The sequence below is a fragment of the Choloepus didactylus genome, chromosome 13 (genome assembly GCF_015220235.1).
Source record: "Choloepus didactylus isolate mChoDid1 chromosome 13, mChoDid1.pri, whole genome shotgun sequence".
Taxonomy (NCBI): Eukaryota; Metazoa; Chordata; class Mammalia; order Pilosa; family Megalonychidae; genus Choloepus; species Choloepus didactylus.
Window position 1 is genome coordinate 81,821,257 of NC_051319.1, and position 12,256 is coordinate 81,833,512.

At 36.4% G+C, this 12,256-nt stretch overlaps 1 protein-coding gene across 5 annotated transcripts in view; it reads right to left on the bottom strand.

Moving 5' to 3' along the window:
• The window catches only part of FAM13B (family with sequence similarity 13 member B), a 128,509-nt gene that overhangs the window by 54,132 nt on the left and 62,121 nt on the right, over positions 1-12,256 (bottom strand). The window lies entirely within an intron of this gene.

The following is a 12,256-nucleotide window of genomic DNA, read 5'->3' on the forward strand; positions in this document are numbered from 1 at the left end:
TTGCATACAAGAGACTCATCTTAGACACAGGGACACAAAGAAACTGAAAGTGAAAGGATGGAAAAAAATATTTCATGCAAGCTACAGCCAAAAGAAAGCAGGTGTAGCAATATTAATCTCAGATAAAATAGACTTCAAATGCAGGGATGTTTTGAGAGACAAAGAAGGCCACTACATACTAATAAAAGGGGCAATTCAGCAAGAAGAAATAACAATCGTAAATGTCTATGCACCCAATCAAGGTGCCACAAAATACATGAGAGAAACATTGGCAAAACTAAAGGAAGCAATTGATGTTTCCACAATAATTGTGGGAGACTTCAACACATCACTCTCTCCTATAGATAGATCAACCAGACAGAAGACCAATAAGGAAATTGAAAACCTAAACAATCTGATAAATGAATTAGATTTAACAGACATCTACAGGACATTACATCCCAAATCAACAGGATACACATACTTTTCTAGTGCTCACGGAACTTTCTCCAGAATAGATCATATGCTGGGACATAAAACAAGCCTCAATAAATTTAAAAAGATTGAAATTATTCAAAGCACATTCTCTGACCACAATGGAATACAATTAGAAGTCAATAACCATCAGAGACTTAGAAAATTCACAAATACCTGGAGGTTAAACAACACACTCCTAAACAATCAGTGGGTTAAAGAAGAAATAGCAAGAGAAATTGCTAAATATATAGAAACGAATGAAAATGAAAACACAACATACCAAAACCTATGGGATGCAGCAAAAGCAGTGCTAAGGGGGAAATTTATAGCACTAAACGCATATATTAAAAAGGAAGAAAGAGCCAAAATCAAAGAACTAATGGATCAACTGAAGAAGCTAGAAAATGAACAGCAAACCAATCCTAAACCAAGTACAAGAAAAGAAATAACAAGGATTAAAGCAGAAATAAATGACATAGAGAACAAAAAAACAATAGAAAGGATAAATATCACCAAAAGTTGGTTCTTTGAGAAGATCAACAAGATTGACAAGCCCCTAGCTAGACTGACAAAATCAAAAAGAGAGAAGACCCATATAAACAAAATAATGAATGAAAAAGGTGACATAACTGCAGATCCTGAAGAAATTAAAAAAATTATAAGAGGATATTATGAACAACTGTATGGCAACAAACTGGATAATGTAGAAGAAATGGACAACTTCCTGGAAACATATGAACAACCTAGACTGACCAGAGAAGAAATAGAAGACCTCAACCAACCCATCACAAGCAAAGAGATCCAATCAGTCATCAAAAATCTTCCCACAAATAAATGCCCAGGGCCAGATGGCTTCACAGGGGAATTCTACCAAACTTTCCAGAAAGAACTGACACCAATCTTACTCAAACTCTTTCAAAACATTGAAAAAAATGGAACACTACCTAATTCATTTTATGAAGCTAACATCAATCTAATACCAAAACCAGGCAAAGATGCTACAAAAAAGGAAAACTACCGGCCAATCTCCCTAATGAATATAGATGCAAAAATCCTCAACAAAATACTTGCAAATCGAATCCAAAGACACATTAAAAAATCATACACCATGACCAAGTGGGGTTCATTCCAGGCATGCAAGGATGGTTCAACATAAGAAAAACAATCAATGTATTACAACACATTAAAAACTCGAAAGGGAAAAATCAATTGATCATCTCAATAGATGCTGAAAAAGCATTTGACAAAATCCAACATCCCTTTTTGATAAAAACACTTCAAAAGGTAGGAATTGAAGGAAACTTCCTCAACATGATAAAGAGCATATATGAAAAACCCACAGCCAGCATAGTACTCAATGGTGAGAGACTGAAAGCCTTCCCTCTAAGATCAGGAACAAGACAAGGATGCCCGCTGTCACCACTGTTATTCAACATTGTGCTGGAAGTGCTAGCCAGGGCAATCCGGCAAGACAAAGAAATAAAAGGCATCCAAATTGGAAAAGAAGAAGTAAAACTGTCATTGTTTGCAGATGATATGATCTTATATCTAGAAAACCCTGAGAAATCAACGATACACCTACTAGAGCTAATAAACAAATTTAGCAAAGTAGCGGGATACAAGATTAATGCACATAAGTCAGTAATGTTTCTATATGCTAGAAATGAACAAACTGAAGAGACACTCAAGAAAAAGATACCATTTTCAATAGCAACTAAAAAAATCAAGTACCTAGGAATCAACTTAACCAAAGATGTAAAAGACCTATACAAAGAAAACTACATAACTCTACTAAAAGAAATAGAAGGGGACCTTAAAAGATGGAAAAATATTCCATGTTCATGGATAGGAAGGCTAAATGTCATTAAGATGTCAATTCTACCCAAACTCATCTACAGATTCAATGCAATCCCAATCAAAATTCCAACAACCTACTTTGCAGACTTGGAAAAGCTAGTTATCAAATTTATTTGGAAAGGGAAGATGCCTCGAATTGCTAAAGACACTCTAAAAAAGAAAAACGAAGTGGGAGGACTTACACTCCCTGACTTTGAAGCTTATTATAAAGCCACAGTTGCCAAAACAGCATGGTACTGGCACAAAGATAGACATATAGATCAATGGAATCGAATTGAGAATTCAGAGATAGACCCTCAGATCTATGGCCGACTGATCTTTGATAAGGCCCCCAAAGTCACCGAACTGAGCCATAATGGTCTTTTCAACAAATGGGGCTGGGAGAGTTGGATATCCATATCCAAAAGAATGAAAGAGGACCCCTACCTCACCCCCTACACAAAAATTAACTCAAAATGGACCAAAGATCTCAATATAAAAGAAAGTACCATTAAACTCCTAGAAGATAATGTAGGAAAACATCTTCAAGACCTTGTATTAGGAGGCCACTTCCTAGACTTTACACCCAAAGCACAAGCAACAAAAGAGAAAATAGATAAATGGGAACTCCTCAAGCTTAGAAGTTTCTGCACCTCAAAGGAATTTCTCAAAAAGGTAAAGAGGCAGCCAACTCAATGGGAAAAAATTTTTGGAAACCATGTATCTGACAAAAGACTGATATCTTGCATATACAAAGAAATCCTACAACTCAATGACAATAGTACAGACAGCCCAATTATAAAATGGGCAAAAGATATGAAAAGACAGTTCTCTGAAGAGGAAATACAAATGGCCAAGAAACACATGAAAAAATGTTCAGCTTCACTAGCTATTAGAGAGATGCAAATTAAGACCACAATGAGATACCATCTAACACCGGTTAGAATGGCTGCCATTAAACAAACAGGAAACTACAAATGCTGGAGGGGATGTGGAGAAATTGGAACTCTTATTCATTGTTGGTGGGACTGTATAATGGTTCAGCCACTCTGGAAGTCAGTCTGGCAGTTCCTTAGAAAACTAGAGATAGAGCTACCATTCGATCCAGCGATTGCACTTCTCGGGATATACCCGGAAGATCGGAAAGCAGTGACACGAACAGATATCTGCACGCCAATGTTCATAGCAGCATTATTCACAATTGCCAAGAGATGGAAACAACCCAAATGTCCATCAACAGATGAGTGGATAAATAAAATGTGGTATATACACACGATGGAATACTACGCGGCAGTAAGAAGGAACGATCTGGTGAAACATATGACAACATGGATGAACCTTGAAGACATAATGCTGAGCGAAATAAGCCAGGCACAAAAAGAGAAATATTATATGCTACCACTAATGTGAACTTTGAAAAATGTAAAACAAATGGTTTATAATGTAGAATGTAGGGGATCTAGCAGTAGAGAGCAATTAACGAAGGGGGAACAATAATCCAAGAAGAACAGATAAGCTATATAACGTTCTGGGGATGCCCAGAAATGACTATGGTCTGTTAATTTCTGATGGATGTAGTAGGAACAAGTTCACTGAAATGTTGCTATAGTATGTAACTTTCTTGGGGTAAAGTAGGAACATGTTGGAAGTTAAGCAGTTATCTTAGGTTAGTTGTCTTTTTCTTACTCCCTTGCTATGGTCTCTTTGAAATGTTCTTTTATTGTATGTTTGTTTTCTTTTTAACTTTTTTTTTCATACAGTTGATTTGAAAAAAGAAGGGAAAGTTAAAAAAAAAAAAAAAGAAAAAAGACAAACAAGGAAAAAAAAAAAAAAAAAAAAAAAACGATGTATTGCCCCCTTGAGGAGCCTGTGGAGAATGCAGGGGTATTCGCCTACCCCACCTCCATGGTTGCTAACATGACCACAGACATAGGGGACTGGTGGTTTGATGGGTTGAGCCCTCTACCATAAGTTTCACCCTTGGGAAGACGGTTGCTGCAAAGGAGAGGCTAGGCCTCCCTGTATTTGTGCCTAAGAGTCTCCTCCTGAATGCCTCTTTGTTGCTCAGATGTGGCCCTCTCTCTCTGGCTAAGCCAACTTGAAAGGTGAAATCACTGCCCTCCCCCCTACGTGGGATCAGACACCCAGGGAAGTGAATCTCCCTGGCAACGTGGAATATGACTCCCGGGGAGGAATGTAGACCCGGCATCGTGGGATGGAGAACATCTTCTTGACCAAAAGGGGGATGTGAAAGGAAATGAAATAAGCTTCAGTGGCAGAGAGATTCCAAAACGAGCCGAGAGATCACTCTGGTGGGCACTCTTACGCACACTTTAGACAACCTTTTTTAGGTTCTAAAGAATTGGGGTAGCTGGTGGTGGATACCTGAAACTATTAAACTACAACCCAGAACCCATGAATCTCGAAGACAGTTGTATAAAAATGTAGCTTATGAGGGGTGACAGTGGGATTGGGAATGCCATAAGGACCAAACTCCACTTTGTCTAGTTTATGGATCGATGTGTAGAAAAGTAGGGGAAGCAAACAAACAGACAAAGGTACCTAGTGTTCTTTTTTACTTCAATTGCTCTTTTTCACTCTAATTATTATTCTTGTTATTTTTGTGTGTGTGCTAATGAAGGTGTCAGGGATTGATTTAGGTGATGAATGTACAACTATGTAATGGTACTGTAAACAATCGAAAGTACAATTTGTTTTGTATGACTGCGTGGTATGTGAATATATCTCAATAAAATGATGATTAAAAAAAAAAAAAAAAAAAAAAAAAGAGGAAATCAGAAGCAAAATTAGGAAATATCTTGAGGTGAATGAAAATGAAAATACAATACATGGAAACTTACAAGATGTAGCAAAGGCAGTGCTGAGAAGCAAATTTATAGCTCTAAATGCTTACATTAAAAAAGACGACTTCAAATCAGAGACCTGCAGGAAAGTCAGAAGACAAAACATGGGACTGTACAACACAGTGAACCCTGCTGTAGATGAGGGACTGTGGTTAATAGTACAAACATAACAATGTTCTTTCATGAATTATAACAAATGTACAACAATACTATAAGGTGTTAATAATAGGGTGGTGTGCCAGTTTAAATGTATTACAATCCCCAAAATGCCATTATCTTTGATGTAATCTTGTATGGGCAGACGTATCAGTGTTGATTAGATTGTAATTCTTTGAGTGTTTCCATGGAGGTGCGGCCCCGCCCATTCTGCATGGGCCTTGATTAGTTTGCTGGAGCACTATATAAGCTCAGACAGAAGGAGTGAGCTTGCTACAGCCAAGAGGGACACTTTGAAGAATGCAGAGGAGCTGAGAAGAGAGGAGCTGCAGATGAGAGACAGTCTGAAGACAACTGCTGAAAGCAGAATTTTGCTCTGGAGAAGCTAAGAGAGGAAAAACGCCCCAAGGGCAACTAAGAGTGACATTTTTAAGGAACTGCAGTCTAGAGAGGAACATCCTGGGAGAAAGCCATTTTGAAATCAGAACTCTGGAGCAGATGCCAGCCATGTGCCTTCCCAGCTAAGAGGTTTTCTGGACACCATTGGCCATCCTCCAGTGAAAGTACCTGATTGTTGACGCATTACCTTTGACACTTTATGGCCTTAAGACTGTAACTGTGTAACCAAATAAACCCCCCTTTTATAAAAGCCAATACATTTCTGGTGTTTTGCTTTCCAGCAGCATTAGCAAACTAGAACAAGTGGTAAAAGGAAAAAATACACCTGATGTAAACTACAGACTATAATTGACAGTAATATTTTAATTCTTTCATCATTTGTAACAAAGGTACCACAATAATTCAGTGTCAACAATATGGGGGTATATGGGAATGCTGTATTTTTTACATGACTTTTCTGTAAACCTGCAACTTCTCTAAAAAAAAAAAAAATTACAATAATTAAAACCAAAAACATTATGCTAAGCGAACGAAACCAGGCACAAAGTACTACATATTATATGATATCATTTATATACAATGTAAATATAAATTTATAGAGACAAAATTGGAATAATGGTTACGTAGGGCTAAGGAAGGATAGAGGGATTGAGAGGTTACTGTTAAGGGGTATACAATTTTCTTTTTGGAGTAATGAAAATGTTGTAAAATTGATTGATCATACTAAAAGCCACTGACTGTACACTTTGGATGGATTATACGCTATGTGAACACATCTCAATAAAATTGCTTTTAAAAAAATCTATATGGAAGGATAAGGGGCCCCAAATAGCTAAAACCATCTTGAAAACGAAGAATGAAGATGGAGGACTCACACTTCTCAATCTTAAAACATATTACAAAGCCACAGTAATCAAAACAGCATGGTACTAGACCAGGGATAGACATATTGACCAATGGAGTCAAACTGAGAGCACAGAAATCAACTCTCACATTTATGACCAACTGATTTTTGATACGGTGGCAAAGGTCATCAACTCGGAAAAAATAGTCTCTTCAACAAATGGTGATGGGAAAACTGGATCTCCATTTGCAATAAAAAGGAGGACTCCTATCTCATACCATATACAAAAATCAACTCAAAATGGATCAAAGACCTGAATATAAGAGCTAGAACTATCAAGCTCCTAGAAGAAAACAAAGGGAAGCATCTTCAGGACGTTATATTAGTCAATGTTTTCTTAGACTTTACATCCAAAGCACAAGCAATAAAAGAATAAATAGATAAATGGGACCTCATCAAAATTAAAATCTTTTGTGCCCCAAAGGACTTTATCATGAAAATAAAATGACAGCCTATGCAATGGGAGAAAATATTTTTCTCCCATTTTCCAAATATTTGGAAAACACATATCCAATAAAGGTTTACTATCCATAATATAAAAAGAAATCCTTCAACTCAGCAACAAAAAGATAAACAACCCAATTTAAAAATGGGCAAAAGACCTGAACAGACATCTCTCCAAAGAAGATATACAAATGGCCAGAAAAGATGCTCAACATAATTAGTCACCAGGGAAAAGCAAATCAAAACCACAATGAGATACCATTTCATACCCCTTAAAATGGCTGCTACTAAAAAAACAGAAATTAACAAGTGTTGGAGATGTTGCGGAAACATAGAACACTCATTCATTGCTGGTGACAATGTAAAATGGTGCAACCGCTGTGGAAGACAGTTTGGCAGTTCCTCAGAAATCTAAGTATAGAACAACCATATGACCCCACAATCCCAGTAACTAGTTATATACCCAAAAGAACTGAAAGCAGGGACTTGAACAAATAGTTGCACACTAATGTTCATAGTGGAATTATTCACAATTGCCAAAAGGCGCAAGTAACCAAGTTTCTAACAACTGATGAATGGATAAATAAAATATGTTACCTACATACAATGGAATATCATTCAGCCATAGAAAGGAATGAAGAAGCAATACATGCAACAACATGGATCAACCGTAAAGACATCATGTTGAGTAAAATAAGCCAGACACAAACGGCAAATATTGTATGATCTCACTGTTTTGAAACAAATTCACAGAGTCAGAATCTAGAATATAGGTTACCAAGGAACTGTGTATGTGAGTGGGGGGGGGTTAATAGGGAACAGGAGTTGAAAGCTTAACATATACAGCCTTCCTATTTGGAATGAAGGAAATGTTTAGGTAATGGATGGTGGTGATGGTAGCACAACATTGTGAATGCAATTAACAATGAAATATATATCTGAATATGATTAAAAATAAAATGTTAGATTGTATATATCGTAACAGAATAAAACTTTTTTAAAAACTCCATGGAACTACACTACACAAACAGTAAACCCTAAGTTAAACCATGGATTTTAATTAATAGTACAATTATAAAAATGTGTTATCATCAATTGTAACCTAATGATTCACACCAGTGCAAGGTATTGGTGATTGGGTAGTTTATGGGAATCATGTATTTTATGCATGATTGTTCTGTAAAGTCACAACTTTTCTAATTTAAAGCAAAAATTTTTTTTTGAGAAAACTGGGGGGAAAGGCATTTGGTATCTGTTATCTCTAACTAGCTATAAGCTTCATTCCATTTTATTTTTCATTCATGCAGCTAACTTTTATTAAATGCTTATAAAAATGTTACATATTTTGATTTATTTTTAATTAAACAGGGAACACATCTATAAACAAACTCAATTGTCAGTTCCTAACCCAAGCTGTAATAACATCTGTAAAATAAATTGTTTTGGAAATACATGTGGGTAAGACCAGACATTTTTTCTTTTTTAATTTTTTTTTAAATACAAGCATCTTCTTGATGAGGAGACAGAATGGTGTAGCCTTTCTGGAGGTCACTGTGGTGGCTCCACAAGAAGATATGTGGGGCCATAAGGTCCTACAACCTCATTATGGGGTATATATTTGGAAGATCCGAGGGCAGAGACATGAATGGACATTTGCACACTGGTGTTTATGGAGGCAGTATTCATGATTTGCCATGGGGGGGAGGTGGCCTAATGGTACACTGACTGAGGAACAGAATGCTGAACTGTGGTGTATGCATACAATGGAATATTGAGCAACTACGAGAAGGAGTGAAGCTGTGAGACATGCAATGAGGTGAATGGATCCTGTAGACAGCATGTTGAGTGAAGTACGCCAGAAACAAAGGCAAACGCTATAATGCCTCACCGATATGGACTAACTACAATGCATAAACTCAGAACTGAATCTTAGAGCACAGCCTAACAGGGAAATGATTATTGTAAGCTCTTACAGCAGTCAAATCTATTCCTGAATTGTAATGGCTATCTCTAAACTCTGAGATGTTGATCCCTTAGTGTATAACCTGATTGGTCTCTAGAACATTGGGTATCTGTGTTACACCTGAAACTGAGAGCTAGAGCTTGGCAGATATGAATGTCAGTATTAATGCATATGGCAACCGTTAAAAAAAAAGCTGAAAGAGAGCTCAGACTTCAATTAGAGATATGAATAAAGCAGATCTGGTTAAGACTAGAGCAAATTGGGCCAAAGGGTAAAGGTTGAAACTGTGTGTTAAAACTTCAACTTCCATGTGAGACCAAGAGAAGAGACGTTTATTTGGTGTAGGATCTATATTTTTTAAACAATATAACTTCTACAGTCAATTTGTTCAAATACTACAATTACATGGAACTTTGAATAGGAAGTGAGCTATGGTAGGTCTGTACAAATTAGAATGAAATAGTAACACATCCCAAAGTAATTTGGGTGGAGAATAAAAATATATATTCGGGCCCCCCTCTGAAGAGCAGGGGGAGGATGCAGAGGTGTTGGACTTCCTCACCTCGATTGTTCTGATGTTCTCACAAACATTATGGACTGACGGTTTGATGTGCTGAGCCCTCTGTCTTGGGGCTTGCCCCTATGAAGCCTGTTGCTGAAAGGAGAGGCTAACCCTGCTTATAATTGTGCCTAAGAGTCTCCCCATGAGTGCCTCTTTGTTGCTCAGATGTGGCCCTCTCTCTCTAAGCCACCTTGGAGGGTGATCTCGCTGCCCTCCCCCCTACATGGGACCTGACTCCCAGGGGTGTAAATCTCCCTGGCAATGCAGGATATGAGTCCTGGGGATGAATCTGGACCTGGCATCGTCAGATTGAGAACATCTTCTTGACCAAAAGGGGGATGCGAGATGAAACAAAGTGTAGCTTGGGTAGCTGAGAGACTTCAAATGAAGTAGAGAGGTCACTCTGGTGGACATTCTTACACAATATATAGATAACACTTTTTAGGTTTTAATATATTGGAATAGCTAGAAGTAAATACCTGAAACTAACAAACTCCAACCCAGTAGCCTTGAGTCTTGAAGACAATTGCATAACAATGAAGCTTACAAGGGGCGACAGCGTGACTGTGAATCATACTCCCTTTATCCAGTGTATGGATAGATGAGCAGAAAAATGGGGACAAAACTTAAATGAAAAATAGGGTGGATGCAGGGGGCAGGGTGATTTGGGTGTTCTTTTTTCATTTTTATTTTTTATTCTTATTCTGATTCTTTTGGTGTAAGGAAAATGTTCAAAAATAGATTGGGGTGATGAATGCACAACTATACGATGGTACTGTGAACAGTTGATTGTACACCATGGATGACTGTATGGTATGTGAATATATCTCAATAAAACTGAATTTTAAAAAAATACAAGCATCTTTAATAACTAAGCAGAATAAAAACCAAAAATTCTAACAGTACTATATATCATCACTGTTCTTAGTTAAAAGAAAAACAAGAGTCAAAATACTTAAAATTTGTATAAATAAACAAATCTCAACTAAAAAACTCAGTAATTATCTCAACTATGATGAAATGTAAAAGGACTTGATATACCTGAAAAGTAGGATGCTAATTGTAATGCTTTAATTACTGAAACAATAAATATTTCCAAACAAGTAGTCAATGCTTTGTTAAACCTTTATACAATCAATCAGCCAAAACTAAAACAGAAATGTAAAAATGTTAACTGAAATTTATAAATATCATCACTAACCTAGAAGACTACTATAGTAGACATATTTGTTCCTGCTGCCCAATATTCCTATTCCTTTTCTTTTGTTAATAGTTCCCTGTTCTTTTGTGGGAAACAAACCTCCTTCCATTCCACATGGCCTTTGCAGACTCATAAATTACAATGACCAGTCCTACTGTGGCCAAGGGGGTGGGCACCTGACCCAATCTGGGCCAGACTCTCACTCCTCCCACCCCACAGGCATCTGATCTTGAACAGAATGACACAGGGAGAGAAAGAAAGCTGGAGCCACCATAGCAATTCTGTTACCGAAGTTTCCAGAGCATATTTTTATCTTTGCCTGTTTAGCTCTTCCTTTTGACTCTGCAACCTACTCACTGACCTCCTAATAAACTGTCTTTTTACTTTAGCCCGAGTCTGTTTATATGACTTGCAATTAAAAAATCCTGACAACCACGAATATCCAATGAATCCACCTAAAAATGATTGTGCTGGAGGTGAGGAGGATTCTCTATAAAACTAGACAGATCATCAAAGAAAAAACTATTAATAATATGCACTTGAAACAATACTTAACCTTGCTGGAAAATTCAATAAACAAAAATACTTAATGAAAAAATATACTTAATGAATTTACCAGTCTAAATTAATACGGTCCAACAGAAATTTCTGCAATGATTAAAATGTTCTATATCTACACTGTTTAATATAGTAGCCACTAGTTATGTATGACTATTGAGCACTTTAAATGTGGCTAGTATAGCCATAAAGTGAATTTTTAATTGTATTTCATTTTAATTACTTTGTTTAAATTTAAACAGCTACGTGTACCTAGAAGCCACCTTACTAGAGAGCACAGCTCTCTTTAACAAAATACAGAACAATCATTTAAATTTATTATTGTCAGGTCTTCAAGAAAATATTGCTGGTGGCAGTGCAAATTGGGCCAAGACTTTTAAGTAGCCTGGAAATTCACTCTGTAAGGTTCACCTTTTGTGCCCAACAAATCCACACCTGAAAATTTATCCTAAACAAATAATTTCCTTCTTTTAAGGAAAAAATAGGCTTAAGAATAAAGATTTTTAGTAGTGGTATAGTACTGTGAAGCTAGCAGGAAAAACTCCAAATGCTCAGGAAAAAGAATGATCAGGCAAACTACAGTTAAGAATACAATATATAGTTAAAATACAGTTAAATATCTTAACACATGGTTAAAAGGCCATGAAAAAATAAAAGATCATAAACACATAGAAAAGTATAAATAAAATTTTAAATGAGGGGCAAAAGAGTGAATAAATGCGTTAATAAACCATAATTACAATCATGCTTGAAGAAACTACATAATACAAAGATTAAGAAATAAACAGAGGAATGTAATAGTTGTAGTTAGAAGTATACAGTTTTATTTTATAATTTTTCTAAATGAGAATGGCTAGCTCTTTTCTTTGGTATTATCAGTTATTTTTTAAATGATTTTGCTTTTTGACTCTAT